At 36.5% G+C, this 18,555-nt stretch overlaps 1 protein-coding gene across 1 annotated transcript in view; it reads left to right on the top strand.

Moving 5' to 3' along the window:
- The window catches only part of P5CDh1 (delta-1-Pyrroline-5-carboxylate dehydrogenase 1), a 280,792-nt gene that overhangs the window by 258,298 nt on the left and 3,939 nt on the right, over window positions 1-18,555 (top strand). The window lies entirely within an intron of this gene.

Genomic DNA, 18,555 nt, shown 5'->3' with positions numbered 1-18,555 from the left:
GATTAGTACATCTAAAACTTCCCTCAGAGTGATTGACTGTATACAGAGTTCACTTAAGCAGTTCACTTAATTGATGACCACAACCTCACCATCTCCCTCCAGTCATTTTCCCATAGATGTTCTGTTGCTGCATTATATCTATTCTACGGGTATTTTCATGGGCATTGCTTCTCTGAATTGGCCACTACAATCCTGTACTGCAGCTGCCAATTAATACTCATTTATAGTTCAGTTCCAAATTCATCAAACCAGCTTCTCGTCCTCTGCCTTAATTTCCTACACCTCTGCTGTTTGAACAGTCTTCCCCACATCTTATCTAATGACGATATATGTATTTCTATATGTGCAAAGCAAAAAATCTAGTCCTCACATCCCCCTACTAACCACACCTTTATTCAACTTCCAGGGGTGACCTCTTGCTCTGTGTTCTTCAACTGCTAGGTAATCTTATGAGCTACTTTAGCAACCTTAGCAATATGTCCTCTAAACTTTTACTCTCTGTCTGCCACTGTCCTTAAATCTTTAGCTTCATCTTTTTCCTGGTGTGCAGTTCAATCAATGTGATACACAGCTTGTAATCTATTTATACCAAACTGCATAACTTTATATTTCTCCACATTAAACTGACATCCATTATCTTTTGCCTATACTGACAGCCTATTTATATCATCCTACAAGCTGTCCACATTCACCTTGATTAACTATTACTCTACCTATTTTGGCATCATCAGCAAACCTCTGAATATTTCCTTTCAGGTTATTTGCTATATCATTTATGTATAAAATAAATAGTAGTGGTCCCAGCATTGAACCCTGCAGCACACCACTAGTCACCTGCTTTCACCTAGATTTTGCTCCTCCATATACCACTTTTTGATATCGTCCGGTAGTCACCCTGTTATCCACATAATCAATTTCATATCCATCCCCATTTGTTCTAATTTGTGTAACAGAGTTCCATGTGGTATTCCATCATATGCTTTGGCAAAATTCAGCAGAATCATCGTATAGTCATTTGCTTTATCCAATTCAGCTGTTCCTCTGTTATAAAACATTAGAAATTAAAAAGACATGACTGGTCCTTCACAAAGCCATGTTACCCCTCATATAGTATCATATTCTTATCAATCCATTCTTGAATTCACTTTTTAACCAACTTTTCCAGTACTTTTGTCACCATGCCAGAGTTACTATGTCTACGTGACAGTATTTTTTAGAAAAATTGAATGTCACATGAAACAAATGTCTCCACTTTAAAAAACACCTCGACAACCTTGTGGTAATATAGAATTTCTATTAGCAGCTCCAGGAGACTGCAACTTTGTCTTCGTAACACCATCACTTGAACTTCTTGATACATTTATCTTGCATTTATAAAGCCCATCTTGAGTGTTTTTAAGTTGATGACACAACAGATGCATTTCACAAAACTAAAAAGTGTAATTTGCATTTCCTTGGATTTATTATCTATAGTGAAGGATGGATTTATCAAAATTATGCATAAATTATTCACTAGGAAAGACAAATAACAAAGTTTATGAAACAACAGAAAATGGTCAACACTAGCATGGATCTAGACTAACTTTTCACAATGTAAATTGATGATGTGATCCTGTCTCTGACTCGTCTTTGCAAGAGAATTGTGTTTTTTAAATAAGACTATTAAAAAGCCATCATGTATGTTCAAGTATATAATTACACTAAGGTAATTCATATTATGAAGTGTGAAAATAAGCTTATACTCCATTACGACTTTATACACCTACTTTATTGAGGTTATTGAATGGGGTATTGGGAGAATTACAGTTGTCAATGAAACAAATGAAAATTGGTCTTGTTAATTTTTTTTTTTTTTGAAGGGTATCTCTGATTTTTATAAGAATGCTTGACTGTTTGATTTGTTTATTACAAAGTGAATGTGTGTGTGTGGACGAAGGTAGGCTTTACTTTAATATTACCACACTGTTATCACAGGGTCAAATTACCATTTCATAAACAGCAGCTTGGCCTGGCTTTGAGAGTAGCTTCATTGAAACTAACTCTTGGGAGGAACAAAAACTGTGAAGGAATTAAATTAGTTACATTCAATATTATCTCCTGGCTGAAAATAAAAACATCTTTATAACATTCAGTTCAGGCTGCTCATGATCAAATAACTTGATAGTGAATGAGATTGTTTTAAAATGAAATTTAAAAAAAAAAATCTAAACTATACAAAGAAAATAAGGCAGTACATTCTGACTGCATTTATAATGAAGCTGAAAATTCACTTGCCACTTAACTTTGATAACTTGCCCATGGCAAGTGGATTTCTGGAGCCATGCTTACATCTATCTGGTTGGCCAACTTTCTCTTTTCCATCCACCGAGACATTCAAAAAGTCTGAACAGAAAGTGTAAATATTTCCATCCCTTCACCAGGTTCATAACCATTCTCAATGACATTTATATCATTGTCACAATTGCATACCATAGCAGAAGTTACACACACGTATACATTCTCACCATTCTTCTCTTGTAGATCTAGTTTCCTTGATTCTCTGCATCAAATCTCAACCCAATTAATAATTTTCTAGGCTCTTGGTATCCAATATATTTAGTATAAGCTATACAAAGTTCCAAGTCAAGTACATTCCACTAAATTGGAAGTTAGAGTAATTCCTAGTGGATTCACAGAAGAAATGGCAACTCGGTTGGATGATTTTCTGGAGACAAATGAGAATTCACCAGAAATGCTTTGGGAAGGAATCAAGGTAATAATATAGGATACAGCCAAGAAGTGTCTCAGCCTAATAAGAAATCCATGGATATCAGATTCAACATGGAAACTAATAAACAGAAGGCAGTTTGAAAAATAAAGAGACACAGGGACTGAAGAATATAAGAGATTACATAGAGAAGTCAGAAGAGCTATCAAGCAGGACAAAGAAATGTTCTATACTAATAAATGTGAAGAGAGTTCCAGATGAAGAGGCTCAATTATAAAAGGATGTTTTATTTAATTCGTGACTTAAAGCAAAATTTTAAGCCCAAATTGAATGTCATCAAAGACAGGAATGGAGCATTATTAACAGAAGAAATGGAAATCAAAAACAGATGGAAAGAATACTGTGAGGAACTGTACAGTAGAGTGGATGAAGAAAATGTGGAAGAGCCCTCTCCAGGAAAATTTTGATTTGGAACCTCCTCCACTTAGACATGAAGTTGAAAGAGCAGTTAAGCAGCTTAACAACAATAAGGCACCAGGTGCAGACGAAATCCCAGCAGAGTTGATTAAGGCCACAGGGGATGGAGGTATAAGAGTGTTTGATGCATTGATTACAAGGATATGGGAGACAGGATCATGGCCTAGAGCAGGGTTTCTCAAACTGTGTTCTGCAGAAGGTGAATAGGTGTTACGCGAGAAGTTCTGAAATTTATCATTATAGTTTTCTAAGCATTTTTCATGAATAAATATTTTATAGTAAAAATATTCTGAGGAGAATAATATTCATGAATATGTCGATAAGCTCAGACTCAGAACACCTAATAACATCTGTGTATCGTTAATTTTCACACATCGAAACCTTTCAACATTTGGGAGAGGGAATTCTGCTGTTTATGACGGGTCATAAAAATTGCCTGCAAGCCCATTACAACAATTGGTGTCATATCTTCTGTTCTCAAAACTGAAGGAAATGACATCTGTGTAGCAAATGTCAGTGACCAAGCAGCACATTTTTAAACATGGAAGTATTCATGAATTATCGTTGATTTTCACACATTGAAATCTTTCAACAGTCGGGAAAGAGAATGCCGCCGATTACAACAATGGGCAGCATGTTCTCAAAACTGAACGAAATAACATCTGTGTTGCAAATATCAGTGACCAATCAGCAAGGAAGTATAAAGAAAATTTTTCCAATGAAATTGAAGATCAAGTCTGCATCCGGTTCTCAAATCTATTACTACTGAATACTTTCTTTGCAAGTTCGTATTGCAGTGTGTAAGTGCTTGTTCCGAAACCGAGTGCCGTGATATTTTTAAAAGTAATAGGAATACAGAGCTAAAATCTGATATGAATAAGAGACAAGGTACTTTGTTAAATTTTGGTATTAAGCAATCTCTTATTGAAGGTGTTTGTGACGGAACAGATAGTGAGTCATCCACCTGAAGCCTACAAAGATCTCCAGGATGTACAAAAGGAGGGGAAAACTACCAGCACACAGGACAAAAAGTCTGCATTCACTCGTAAGTACTTATAATAATATTATAAATATATTTCATGATCAGAATGGGATATGTAAATGAAAATCAGCAGAAATTAATTTAATGATGTTTGCCTGAATAAACTATATCATGCTACAACATTTCATTAGTCCAGTGATTGATAACGAATTTAAATGTAATTTATATTTGTCAACATGCCACACCGAATACATAAGTGTCCTAATAATCTTTATGATTATGCCATAATTATTAATACTTATGTTAATGTATGAACTTTAAAAAAAATTTGGAAAGGTATTTACGAGTAAATTTGTTGGGACTGGGCCCTCGGGAAAAAAAAATCAGCTAACGTCTTTTTATTCCCGTATTTAGGGAGTAGGCAAGGCGACTTTAAAAAAAAAGAATTCTTCTTACTCTTTTAACTAATTTTATAATTATTATTATTATTATTGTTCCGGGCAACTCCAAGGAGTCGACAGACTCATCGAGGGATGCCCTAACATCATGTCAAGAACAACTATTCGACATTGACACAGTATCTATCATACCTTGCCTTGAACTCATTCACGGTCATAGCACCCACAACAGACTCTGGAAGCTTATTCCACTCATTCACCACTCTCCAAGTAAAAAACCTAGCTCTAACACCCTTGTCAACCATGCTCTTGCCCAGCTTCCATGCATGGCCCCTAGTCCTCCCACCACCAGTCATTTTCAAAAATATCTTCTGGATCAATCTTATAGAAACCCTTCAGTAATTTGAATGTCTCAATCATATCACCCCTCCTTCGCCTATCGTCCAATCTCTGCAACCCACAAATCTTCAACCTATTCTCATAAGGTTCATTCCACAGACCTGTCATCTTGGTCACTCGTCTCTGGATCCTCTCCACTTCCTCCCCATCACGAAGAAACCCTGGTGCCCATAACTGGGCACAGTAGTCCAGATGGGGTCTTATCAAGGCTCGATACAGAGGAATAACAACTTGTTTGTCTCTGCATGTTAAAGTATTTTTCAGAAGCCAAGTGATTTGATGAGCTGATTTACTCACTTTTGCAATGTTCCCCCTAAACTTCAATTCCCTATCCACCAACACTCCCAAATCCCTGGCCTCATCAATCTCCTGGAGTACGGTTCCACCAATGCGATATACTGCTGCTATTCTTTTCATCCCAAAGTGCATAACCTTACACTTTGCCACATTAAATTGACATCCATTTTTCCTAGCCCAGTCCTCCAAACTATCCAAATCATCATGTAACATTTTGACATCCTGTGCACTCACAATTGCTCTACCCAACTTTGCATCATCAGCAAACAAGTGAACACTTCCTCTCAAATCCTTTCCTATATCATTGATGAACAAATTGAAAAGCAGTGGTCCAAGAACAGAGCCCTGCGACACACCACTAGTCACAAGCCATCTTTTAAACTCCACTCATGCATAAACCACTCTCTAGTACCTCTCCATCAGCCACCCTCCTATCCATCTCACCAACCCTATATCAATCCCCATCTGCTCCAGTTTACTGATTAGGGTTCCACGTGGTATCCTGTCAAAGGCCTTGGCAAGGTCCAGTAGTATCACTGTAAACCCATTACCCCTATCCAGTTCAGCCGTCACTGTGTTATAGAACATGAGCAAGTTACTGAGGCATGATCTACCCTTCACAAAACCATGTTGTCCCCCATACAATATCCTATTTTCATCTATCCAATCCTGTATTCTTTTCTTGACTAATTTCTCCAAGACAACGATTCTTGATATGCTAATCAGTCGGTAATTTACTACAGCAGTCTTGGAACCACCTTTATGCAGTGGAACTATTTTCCCCTCTTTCCACCCCCTCGGGACTAACCCAGACCCGAGACTCAAATTAAACAAAATGGTCAAGGGTACTGACAATTCTTTAGCTGCTTCTCGTACAACATGAGCTGGTATACCATCCAATCCCACGGATGTATTGACATTGAGGTTATGCAATAGACTACTCACCTCCACTTCATTCACCACAATTCCCGTATAATCTACTGGTTTATTCGTTTCTGCAATGTCACTACCTGGATGATATATACTTGCAAAGTGCTCACGCAGTAACTCAACTATATCAAATGATTCAGTTACCTCCCTACCATCGGCATTCTTTAAAATTATTCTGCCATGTACATTTTTCCTTTTACTTGCTACATATCTAAAAAACTGTTTAGGATTCTCTTTAGCCTGCATGGCCAATGTTCTTTCGTAATCCTTTTTTGCTTTTCTTACCACACTCGTTACCCCTCTGGCCTGCGCTTTATACCATTCATGTGCCTGCCAGTCACCTTTCTCCTTAAATTCCCTCCATAGTTGTTTCTTTTTTTGCAGCCCAAGCTTAATGGTGTTATTCATCCATTTAACCCCTGCTTGATTTATTATTCGGATTCTAGATATACAGTCAGCCATTGCTTCATGCAAACACTTCTTAACTGCCTCCCATGCACTATCAACTTCTAGTCCTTGCAATTGTAAATGCCATGGCACTGAACCAATCAAACTCCTAAGCTTGTCATACTTTCCAGCCCGATAATTCCACATGTACCCTGTCTTAATTGAAAATTCCACACCTTTAGCCACCTCCCAAGTCAAGACCCTATGATCACTCTCACGAATTGGTGGCAATGTGGTCATATTTGTTACAGCCAAATCCTCAGATGTAATTAATAGGCCAAGCACTCCCTGACCCCTAGTATTTTCCATTACATGCTGTCGCAGATAGTTATCCCTTAATAACTGCATAAAATCCAATTCCTTCCTCCTGTGTGTCCTCTCCTCACTCCAATCAATGCAACCATAGTTGAAATCTCCCATAATAATTACCCTCCTTCCACTCATTTCTTCTATTTGCTTGTGCACACTGTCACTACCATCTTTTCCATCACCTGGTCTATAGCAGCACCCAATTGTATATTTAGTTCTGCTAGCCACAATCTCACACCAAATGGCCTCAAATGTGCTCTTTTCTCTATCCTGCAATTCAATTACTATTCTCCTTGGCTGTAGCTCATCAGCTATCATCAACAATACTCCTCTCCCCATTTTATTCTCCCTGTCATTCCTGAACACACTATACCCATCACATTCAATCCCACTAGCTATATCATCTACAGTCAGCCATGATTCACTAATACCAATAACCTGTGTTCTGGAAGTGCAAACCATGGCCAAAAACTCTTCCTTCTTGTTCCTAATACTCCTAGCATTAGTGTATGTGAATTTAAGACCCCCATTAGCCCCAACCCTACCTTGATGCCTTATATTAACTATCCCACTGATTTGTTGTCCTTATTCACTCGGGCATATTATATTCATTCATACATTCGACTGCCTCCCTAAGGACTGCATATCTACTCCCTCCCCCCTTAATAAATCTAGTTTCCCTGAATTTGCACATCCACTATATTCAGCAACACTTTCTCAAGTCTCCTTACACCGTAACCATTCAAATGCAAGCCATCCATCTTATATAGATCCTTTCGCCCATCGAACTCACTCCACACATCCACAAATTCCACACCACTCGTCATACATAACCCACGCATAAAGTCATTAGCAATTATGGCCCTCCTTTTAAACATTTCACTGTCATACCGTGGCAAAAGACTAATCATTCTAACTCTCTCACTCTTTTCTTTTGCTACCTCAAACAATTCATTCAGGTCTTCTATCATTTCCATTTTATCTCCTTTCAAATCATTCATACCTGCCACAACAATCGTTTCTTTCACCCTTTCCTTTTGCTCTCTAATAGACTCAGTTACATCCTTTATGGTCGCACCAGGTTGGTACAATTTTGTCAAATCCTCTACTAACACACCTCGTACTAACGAGTCTCCATACAGCAGTCTACCCTTCATTTTGTTCATGTTCACACTCATACGCCTTTCCTGTCATACTTTTTATTATTAGCTGGTTCATTCAGTTGACTTTTGCTCATACGCTCTAGCTACTGTTTTGCCCTTTGTATCGCACCATTCAACAATGCGATCTCACTCATTGCATCTATCTCATCTTTTTTATTCTCTGTAAAACCATTAATACTATCATTCACACTCTCACAATTCTCTGGTACAACATCGCCGTTTCTTGTCATATCCCTATTTTCTTCATTCTGAAGTTTGACAAAAATATCACACTCACGATCCGAAATACACTTCAATTCCTCATTCTCCCTACATTTTCTACACACATTCACTCCTTTATTATCATCTAACCACACTTTGACCGTACTCTGCAAAGCATACATTTCGCAGATAGTACACTGAATCATCTCCTTTACTTTACTGTTCTTGAAAGAAGATGGCGAACCATCATTACTGGCCGCCATTTTCCTTCGTACTGGAGCCATACTTACTAGTAACGTATTTTATCAAATTATAAATTATAAACATCAAAAACACACAAACAGACGCACTAAGATACACAAGGCAAACAAAACTACGCAATATTAAAGTAAATTTATCAACGATAACTGAAAATAACGCTTATCTTATCAGGAGCTTTCACAAACACTACACACTACGAATCCCTCTAGCGGGGACTTCCCGACATAGATTATGTTATAAAACACTTTAGTACGCTAACTACAATAATTTACTAAAATTACACAATTAAATCTAACAAAATATTAATAAATCAACAAAAATCGCAAATCTTTCAGGAGCTCTCTGACAGTACATCCTTTCATTTTTAATCTTTTTTTAATTTTGAAATTTTTTATTATGAAATTTTTTTAATTTCATAATTAATATCTGATTTATTTCGAACTGTTAATTTTTGTTACTGAACATTTTATCAAATCATTCTTATTACAATTGCTTTTACATTATTTGATACGGTTTAGTACACAAGTATTGTTGCAATTCATATTTACTTTTGTGTGTTGCAGTCTTATTTTACTATTTTGCATTATTCATTTACTTTTATATTATTCGACATTTCTTATTTATAATCTTATTGTTTTTCATACTAAAGTTACCTTTAAAACAAAATTCTATTTGTTTTTATTATAGCTCTGACAAATATTGGAATTTGAATATTATTGAAAAAATACCCATGGATTCTTGTTTAAAGACAGGAACTTTAACACAAGGAGGAGCAAGTACTTCTGCTGACACATCTACTCGTATGATTGAAGAAGATATGGAATTGCAAACTGTGGTTTCTTCAAAAGCTAATATTAAAGAACAAGAGTCATCTAAGAACAGACCAAAATGGAAGTACCATGAAAGTTATTTAAATTATGGATTTACGTGTATTGGTAATACACATGCTCCTGATGTTTTATGTAATAAAATACTAGTAAACAGTTCTTTGGCTCCAGCTAAATTTTGTAGGCACTTAGAAACGAACCACACTGATTACAAAGGAAAAGATATACATTTTTTCAAGAGACGACGTGACTTGCTAGAAAAATCTAAACTTCAAATGCTACAACTGAAAATGCAACAGAAACGTATTTTCGTGTGGGTTACCGCATTGCACTTTATGGTGAAGCTCATACAATTGGTGAGACGCTCATTAAGCCTTGTGTAAAAGGCATTGTATCATGCATATTAAATGAGCAGGTTGCTAAAAAAATAGATGCAGTACAATTATCAAATGATACTGTTTCACGCCGCATCAAAGATCTTTATGCTGACATAGAAAAAGAGCTAATTCGTCGACTTAAGACTGCAGTGAATATTCATTGCAAATGGACGAATCTACAAATGTCGCAGGACTCACTGTATTACTAGTTTGTTCGTTACATATTTGATAAAAGTATTGAAGATTTACTCATGTGCGATTATCTACAAGAAAAAATCACCGGAGAAGATATATTCAACTGTATTAATAATTATATTACAAAACAGGAAATCGGTTGGGAGAAGTGTATTGATATTTGTACAAATGGTGCTCAAGCAATGGTAGGAAAGATGAATGGAATTGTAACACATATCCTGCAAGTAGCTACAAGAGCCACCAAAAGTCATTGTGTTTTGCATAGACAAGCACTAGTAACAAAAAGAATTCATACATATTTAAAAACTATTTTGGATGAAGCTGAAAAAATGATCAACTATGCAAAATCTTGACCACTTCAATCCAGATTATTTAAAATTTTGTGCGATGAAATGGGTAGTGCACATAATGCACTTTTATTACATACTGAAGTGAGATGGCTATCCAGAGGAAAAGCATTATTGAGGCTTTTTGAACTTTGTAGTGAGTTAATGGTCGTCTTGATGTCACATAATTTAGGACAAAATTTTATTGAATTATTAAGAAATTCTTCATGGTTGATGAGTCTTGTGTATCTGGCAGATATTTTTACAAAGTGCAATGAAATTAACTTATCATTACAAGGAAAGAATATTACAATTTTTATTACAAGAGATAAAATTGCATCTTTTGATAGGAAGTTGCAATTCTGGATTTCTACAGTTGAACAGAATAATTTTGATTGTTTTCCCACCTTGCATGATTTGACTGAAATAAATTCTAAAGTAAATGAAGAAGTATCTAACGTAATTTTAGAACACTTGCATGACTTGCAATCAATCCTTTTGCAATATTTTCCAAAATCCAATGAGGAAAATTCCTAGGTTCTGAATCCATTTACAGTGACAACTAAGCCAGTAGGCTTCAGCGCAAGTGACTATGAAAATCTAATTGACTTAATTAGTGACTCTGATCTAAAACAAAAATACAAGGAACTGCCAATAAATGATTTCTGGACAAGCGTGTCGAAACTAGCTATTTTTGTTTTACTTCTCTTACAACGACATATTTATGCGAGGCAGGATTTTCATATTATGCTGCAACCAAATTAAAGTCCAGGAACAGATTCGACGCTACACCAAATATGAGAATTCAACTTTCTAATATTGTGTCTGATACCAAAAGAATTTGTAATTCAAAGACCCAAAAACATTAAGTTCATTAAGAACTTAATTTGCAATATGTTTCACTATTTTTATGTGTTTTGTTTTTACTAATTAACATTTGACAATAAATGATTGTTTTTTCTTAACGCTTAGATTTACTCATTTATTTTATTTATATTTACCTAACCTACAAAACCAGCACACAGGAGAAAAAGTCTGCATTCACTCGTAAGTACTTATAATATTATAAATTTTTGGTGATCATAATGGGATATGTCAATGAAAATCAGCACAAATTAATTTAATGATGATTAATTGATGTTTAATTAATTAATTAAGATTATTAATTAACAATAAAATAAGCTAAATTACCAATTAATTATTAATTAATACATTACAAAATAACCAAGGTGTTCCGTGAACATTTCAGGATTTGTGAAGTGTTCCGTCATAGAAAAAGTTTGAGAAACCCTGGCCTAGAGACTGGAAGAAGTCTATTTTCATACATAAGAAACACTACATAAGAAAGGAGATATGAAAGCGTGCAACAACTATAGAACTATTAGTTTAGTATCTCATGCAAGCAAAATTTTATTGAAGATCATGCTAAATAGGATTGAGGCCAAATTGAGGCAGAGATGCCCAAGGAACAAGCAGGTTTTAGGAAAGGTAAGGGCACTAGAGATCAGATCCTTTACCTTAGACAAATTAAAAAAAATGTAAGGAATTTAGACTTCCTCTGGTAAAGTGTTTCTTAGACTACTCCAAAGCTTTTGACTGTATCCGGCATATGAAACTGTGGGAAGTAATGAAAATAATGGGTTTTCCTCAACACACTATCAGGTTGATAACCAACTTGTACAGGGAGCAAGAAGTCACAGTAAGAACAGGTGTTGGATTGACTGATTGGCTTCGGGTTGGAAAAGGAGTAAGGCAAGGATGTTTCCTTTCTCCTCACCTGTTTAGTATATATACAGAGGACATCATGCGTGAAGCATTGGATAAGCCCAAGACAGGAATTAGGATAGGAGGTAGATTGATCAGTAATCTGAGGTATGCTGATGATACAGTACTCCTTTGTAATGACATGGAAGAACTAGGACAAATTCTTGACATAATTAACAAGATCAGTAATAATAGAGAATTTCAACTAAATCCTAGCAAGACAAAGATTATGGTTCTCAAAGGAAATACAAACAGGGAAGCTCTTGAGAAACAAGTTTACCTTAATGGAAAAAGAATTGAGGAAGTCAGCAAGTTTGAGTACCTGGGATCCATTATTAATGTGAAGAATTGCTGTTCAGAAGACCTTCTTCTGATGTTAGGAATGGCTAAAACAACAGTCAGAGACTTGTCTAAAATCTGGAAGGATGGATCTATCTCCATGGGAACAAAGTTGAGGATTTCGAATGCACTTGTTTTTCCAACAACGACTTATGGATGCGAGACTTGGAACGCAAAGAAGTCAGATAAGAAAAGGATATCTGCTTTTGAGATGTGGTGCTACAGAAGGCTGTTGAGGATACCACATACTGAAAGGCATACAAATGAATGGGTGTTAGAAAAGATCAGTAGAACTTTAAGGCTCCTTAAGGATATTGACAAAAGAAAGTTAAAATATTTTGGACACATTGAACGGATGGAAGGAGGACTTCTCAGAACAGTAATAGAAGGTAAAGTTCCTGGAAAAAGAGGAAGGGTAGACCATCAATGAGATGGATGGATGATGGTGTGTGTGTGTGTGTGTGTGTGTGTGTGTGTGTGTGTGTGTGTGTGTGTGTGTGTGGAGCACTACACACACAACTAATCTTCAGAGAGTCAAAGTCTCCAGAAAAGCAAACAGCAGGACTACATGGTGAGGCCTGGTTTGGCACATCACTGAGCATATGTTCACTGGACATCCACAGATGTCCAGTGAACATATGGAATAGATACAAAAATTACATATAATAAATTGATATTATAAAATTGATATCATATATTGATATGATAATAAAAAGCCAGTAAAGAGAGAAAAACTGAAGAATAAGATTGGGATGCGGCTTGTCTCCAATACACACACACAATGTTAACAAAAATATTCGGACACCAAGTTGTGGTCCAATATGTTTTAATTATATTTCTAGTACCAAGTGTTGGCCACTTTTGTCTTGAAATACAGCAACTACTCTTTAACCAATTTCTGATATGTTGCAACAGGAATATTCCTCTATTCCTAGTGCAAAGCTACCCTGTTGCTGATAATAGCTGCTGTGATCTGGAGCAAATTTGGCATTCTAATTTGTTCCAGAGATGAGGTCTGGACTCTGAGCCAGCCAGTCCAACACTTCAGCATTATGTTGAAACCAGTCTCAGACACACACACACACACACACAGAGTGCAGTATGGCATGGAGCATTGTCACTCTGAAACATGCAAGGGCCACTGCAGAAGTACTTCCACATCATCGGAAGCATGAAATTGTCCAGGTAGCCACCAGACACCATGATTTTGGGCATGTCCACCAATGGACAAAGTCTAATCTTTAAAGGTACCTGTGGCATGATTATTATTATCTGAGACCTCCAGGGAGTCAAGGACTCATCGAGGGAGGCTGTAAATTACCCAACCCCTTCTATCATACCTTCCCTTAAATTCATTTACACTAGATGCACTCGCTACCCGTAAGGGCAAATTATTCCACTCACTCACTGCTCTCTGGGAGAAAAACCTAGCTCTTAACCTTTTCTTGACTGAGAACAACCTTAACTTCCATGGAAGCCTCCATGTTCTCTCCCTGCCTTCCATATAACGAAAAATTTCATCATTTGAAATGCTATAACACCCATTCAAAACTTTATAGACTTCTATCATATCCCCCCTCTTTCTCCTGTTAACTAGAGTCTGTAATCCACATACTCGCAATCTGTCCTCATAATCTAATTCCCATAATCCGGATATAATCTTTGTAACTCTTCTTTGCACCCTTTCCACAGCTTCTTTATCCCCTTGGAACCTGGGAGACCAAATCTGCACACAGTAATCCAGGTGTGGTCTTATCAAAGCCTTATAAAGAGGCAAAATTACTTCCTTATCCATACATGTCAAGGTTCGCTTCAACATAGCAATTATCCTCTGAGTTGTATTTGCAACTTTTGCTATGTGACCTTTTAACTTTAAATTCTTATACACCAAGATCCCTTGCCTCTTCAGTTTCTTGTAGCATAACCCCACTAATATAATATGCCACTGGAACTCTAATCATGCCAAAGTGCATAACTTTACACTTACTAACATTAAACTGACAGCCATTTTCGTTTGCCCAGATTTCGTCTATTCAAATCATTTTGTAATTGCTGAATATCAGTAGCATCCCTGATTGCCCTGCCTATCTTCGCATCATCAACAAACAATTGCAAATCTGATGATAGATCCTGCTTGATATAGATTGAACAATAATGGCCCAAGGACTGAACCCTGAGGTATACCACTGGTTACCTTAAATCTGGCAGATTCACACCCACTGTATACCACTTTTTGATATCTGTCTTTCAATCATCCCTTGCTCCAAGTCAATAGATTATGTTCCAATCCCATATTCTCCAGTTTGCACAGCAGCCTATCATGTGGTGTCCTATCAAATGCCTTAGAAAAATCCAACATTATCATAGTATATCCATTTCCTTTATCCAACTCGGCTGTAACATTGTTATAAAATATGAGCAAATTGCTAAAACAATTGCTTATAAATAATAAATTACACAATAACCACAGTAATTAACTTTAATGAAATGAAAGTACAGAGATTTCGTACTGAAAATAACAGTACATCGTCAGTGTGTAGAAGCAAGCAATCAAAGGAAACGAATTACAAAGTACATACAGCATTCAGTGGTATAGCAATTAAAAACTGTTGCTGTGTGCTAGAAATAGTATTAATAATATTATTAAACAACTATTTTTGATGGTTACATAAGATAAGAATCTCCCAAACATTAGAGGGAGAGAGAGACAATTGTTCCGATTCAACTTTCTTTGAAAAGGCGTTCATATTTAAACCTGCATCTATGGTTGAGGTTCATGTATTCGATATAATATTGATGTTCTTTAATTCTTTTTTCTACAGAACAGCCTGTTTGTCCAAAGTATGTTAGATATCTGGTAAATGTCAGCTAATGATAGAGGTGCCAGTTTGTCTTTTGTAGATGGCAACAGATAGAAATTTTGTTGATCAGAAAATATGTGTGAGTGAGCTTATGCTTCTTCAAAATTCTACTAATCGGTCCAGAGATGCCAGAAATATAAGGGATTGGAACCCTGCGGTCTGTTGAAGAATCCTGAGGCGTTGGAACATAGGAGTCCATTATCTGCTGGATTTGATTAGGGTTGCAACCATTAAATTCCATTAAGTTTTTGATAGTGAGAAGTTCTTGTTGTAAGCTTGGGGGAGAGGAGCACACCTTTTATGTTCTCTCAATTAAGGACTTGATAACACCAATTTTTTGAGAGGTGTGATGAGCAGACTTTTGATGGATGTATCTGCCAGTGAAGGTAAGTTTTCAATAAACATTGGTTGACAAATTACTGGAGGCTGTGCGGGTTAGGTGGATGTCCAAGAATGGTAAACTACCAGCCTTTTCTTTTCCCATGGTAAACTGAATGCGTGGGTGAAGGCTATTGATCTGTTGTAGGAAAGTGGTAAGTTTATTTTTAGAATCAGGCCAAATAAGCAAAGACATCATCAACATAACGATACCAATCAGAGGGTTGGAGATGAATGGATGAGAACAAGGTATCTTCTAGATGGTTCAAAAAATAGTTTGCCTAAGGTGGAGACAGAGGGCTATCCATGGCAGTACCTTCAAACTTGTCTATAGATCTTGTTTTTCCAGCTGAAATATCCTAAATTAAAAGTGTCAGATAATGGAATGTTGGTAAAGAGGGAAACAGTGTCAAAGCTGACTAACAAATTCGACTTGTATTTGAGTATCCTTGATTTTTTCAAGAAAATGTGTAGAATTCTTGATGAATGATCTGGATTGTCCAGTGTGAGCAGTTAATAAATGTGACAGAAATTTAGTGGGAGAGTCAATACAGTTCACGATGGGTCTTACTGGATAATCTTCTTTATGAATTTTTGGGAGCCCATATAAATGAGGAGTTCTTCCAAAATGAGTGTACAACTTGTCCACAGTTTTTGATCTGGTTCCTTTGATTGCTTGTTTCTACACACTGATGATGTACTGTTCATTTTCAGTATGAAATATCTGTACTTTCATTTCATTAAAGTTAATTACTGTGGTTATCATGTCATTTATTATTTACAGTGGACCAAGTCCCATTCAACTGAAACATCCCCACACCATTACCAAGCCTCCACTAAACTTGACAGTTGGAATGATGCAGTCCTGCTGGAACCGTTCCTGGGTAATCTCCAGATCTAAGCATGACCATCAGAGTGACACATTTGGAAGTATGATTTGTTGCTTCACAGAATCCTTTTCCAATCATCTGTGGTTCAGGAATGGTGTGAAAGACACCAGTCCAAACATTGTTGGGAGGAAGTGATGTGTGGCTTGTTCACAGCAGCTCTGTTGTAAGGCATGCAGCTCTCTGCAGACAGTAGAACTTAAAATGCTGAAACGTTCCAAGACAGCTCGTCAATCTTGGTCAGTGAATGTTAGTGGCCTCTCAGTGCATTTTCCTACTTTGGTGTCACCAACTTTTTTCATCCACAAATGACATAAGCAACAGTGGATTTCAATATACTGAGACAGGTATCAATGTCACAAACAGAAAGACCACTGATGTGACATCCACATTCAGTCTGTCAGTTCAGTTGAATGTTGCATCTCAGCATCTAGTATAGTGCAAAACGGTGCAGCACATCCTACCTTTTATTACTAGACTTATGCAGACACTTCCTGAATATTTGTATGTGTTAGGATTTAAAATTTGCGTGCCACTTGAGGTGTCCAAATACTTTTGTCAACATGGTGTGTGTGTTAAATACATACATACATACTCATCGAGGTATGATGATGATGAGCCTGTTTTCTACCCACTACAGGGTGAAGGCCTCTCCCATTGCGGGAAGGTTGAGTCTACTACTCCCATGGTGATCCAGTCCATCTTGGGAGAGTGTGTACATACCTGGATGAATGAATGTATGAAGGTGAAAGACAATCGCAAACATCCATGCCCTTGGTGGTATTCGAATCTTTAGCTTCTTGGTTGGAAAGCAGATACGCTAACCACTTGGCCAACCAGGCCGGTTTCATCACATTATAAAATATGGAAATAGTAAAACCAGGTATCTACTTAATAAGAACTGTTGTTAATACAGTGTTTATATGTTCATATATTATATTACATTATAATAAACAGAACTTTCAAAAATCAGTTCGTGAATTAAATAAATTGACAATCTCAGAAAGAAAGCAAAATTAATTGGCAATTAAAAGCACAACTCATATCTGATCAGAAATGGTTATAGATTAGATAATAGAATGTGATATTATTATGCATCTAAATATTTAACTTTACCTATAAAGGACAAAGATCTAATAAAAAACAAAGATACTTCAGAAAATCTGCAAAAAAGGACACACTGATTTGGCTAAAGGTATGTAGAGAGTTAGTTGTCAGCATCCTCATAGGTCTAACACTTCCACTAATAAGACGACTTAAATAATGGTTAAAACCAGTAACTCACTATAAAGCATAGCATTTCACGCACCCAGAAAGATTTGGGTGTTGATAAGGCAAAGTGATGAAGCAAACTGCTGTTTCTATGTAGGGATAGCATGCTGGTGAAGATATTGGGATGCATGAGTCCAGGCAACCTAGAGATTAGTAAGTGGAAAAGTGATCACATGATGCAAAATGTAGCACCCCCAGGTTAACTTTAGTCTGCTGAGTAACACAAAGTGTAAGGGAGGTTGTGAGATGAAGAGGAGTATTACAGTTTATGTATACTAATGCAGAAGTATTCAAAATAAGGTTGAGGACTTTTTGGTATTTGCCAGCACAACTTGGCCAAAAGTAGGCATTCATGAGAAATGGTTGACCGAGGATTGTGGTCATAGGAATAGATCATCAGTTTTTTTACTCAATTCACTGAGTAGATTTGCTTGATTGATAAATACCAGGTTTTTAACTCATATTCATAAAAATTCAGTCATTTGGTCTCTAGAGCAGGGTTTCCAGATTATGTAAAAATAAAATAAAAAATATCAGTTTTTTTTACTCAATTCACTGAGTAGATTTGCTTGATTGATAAATACCAGGTTTTTAACTCATATTCATAAAAATTCAGTCATTTGGTCTCTAGAGCAGGGTTTCCAGATTATGTAAAAATAAAATAAAAAATACAAAAAAAAAAGTGAATCGCTTGGAGAAAGAATTGCTGATAGAGAAAAGTTATTATTCATTTTTTGAGCTTTGATGGGATTACATCT

This window comes from Typopeltis vanoorti, chromosome 4, assembly GCF_054136105.1.
Source record: "Typopeltis vanoorti isolate ZY-2024b chromosome 4, IOZ_Tvanoo_1.0, whole genome shotgun sequence".
Lineage (NCBI taxonomy): Eukaryota > Metazoa > Arthropoda > Arachnida > Uropygi > Thelyphonidae > Typopeltis > Typopeltis vanoorti.
Note: the sequence above shows the minus strand (reverse complement) of the source record. Positions and strands in the feature narration are given on the sequence as shown.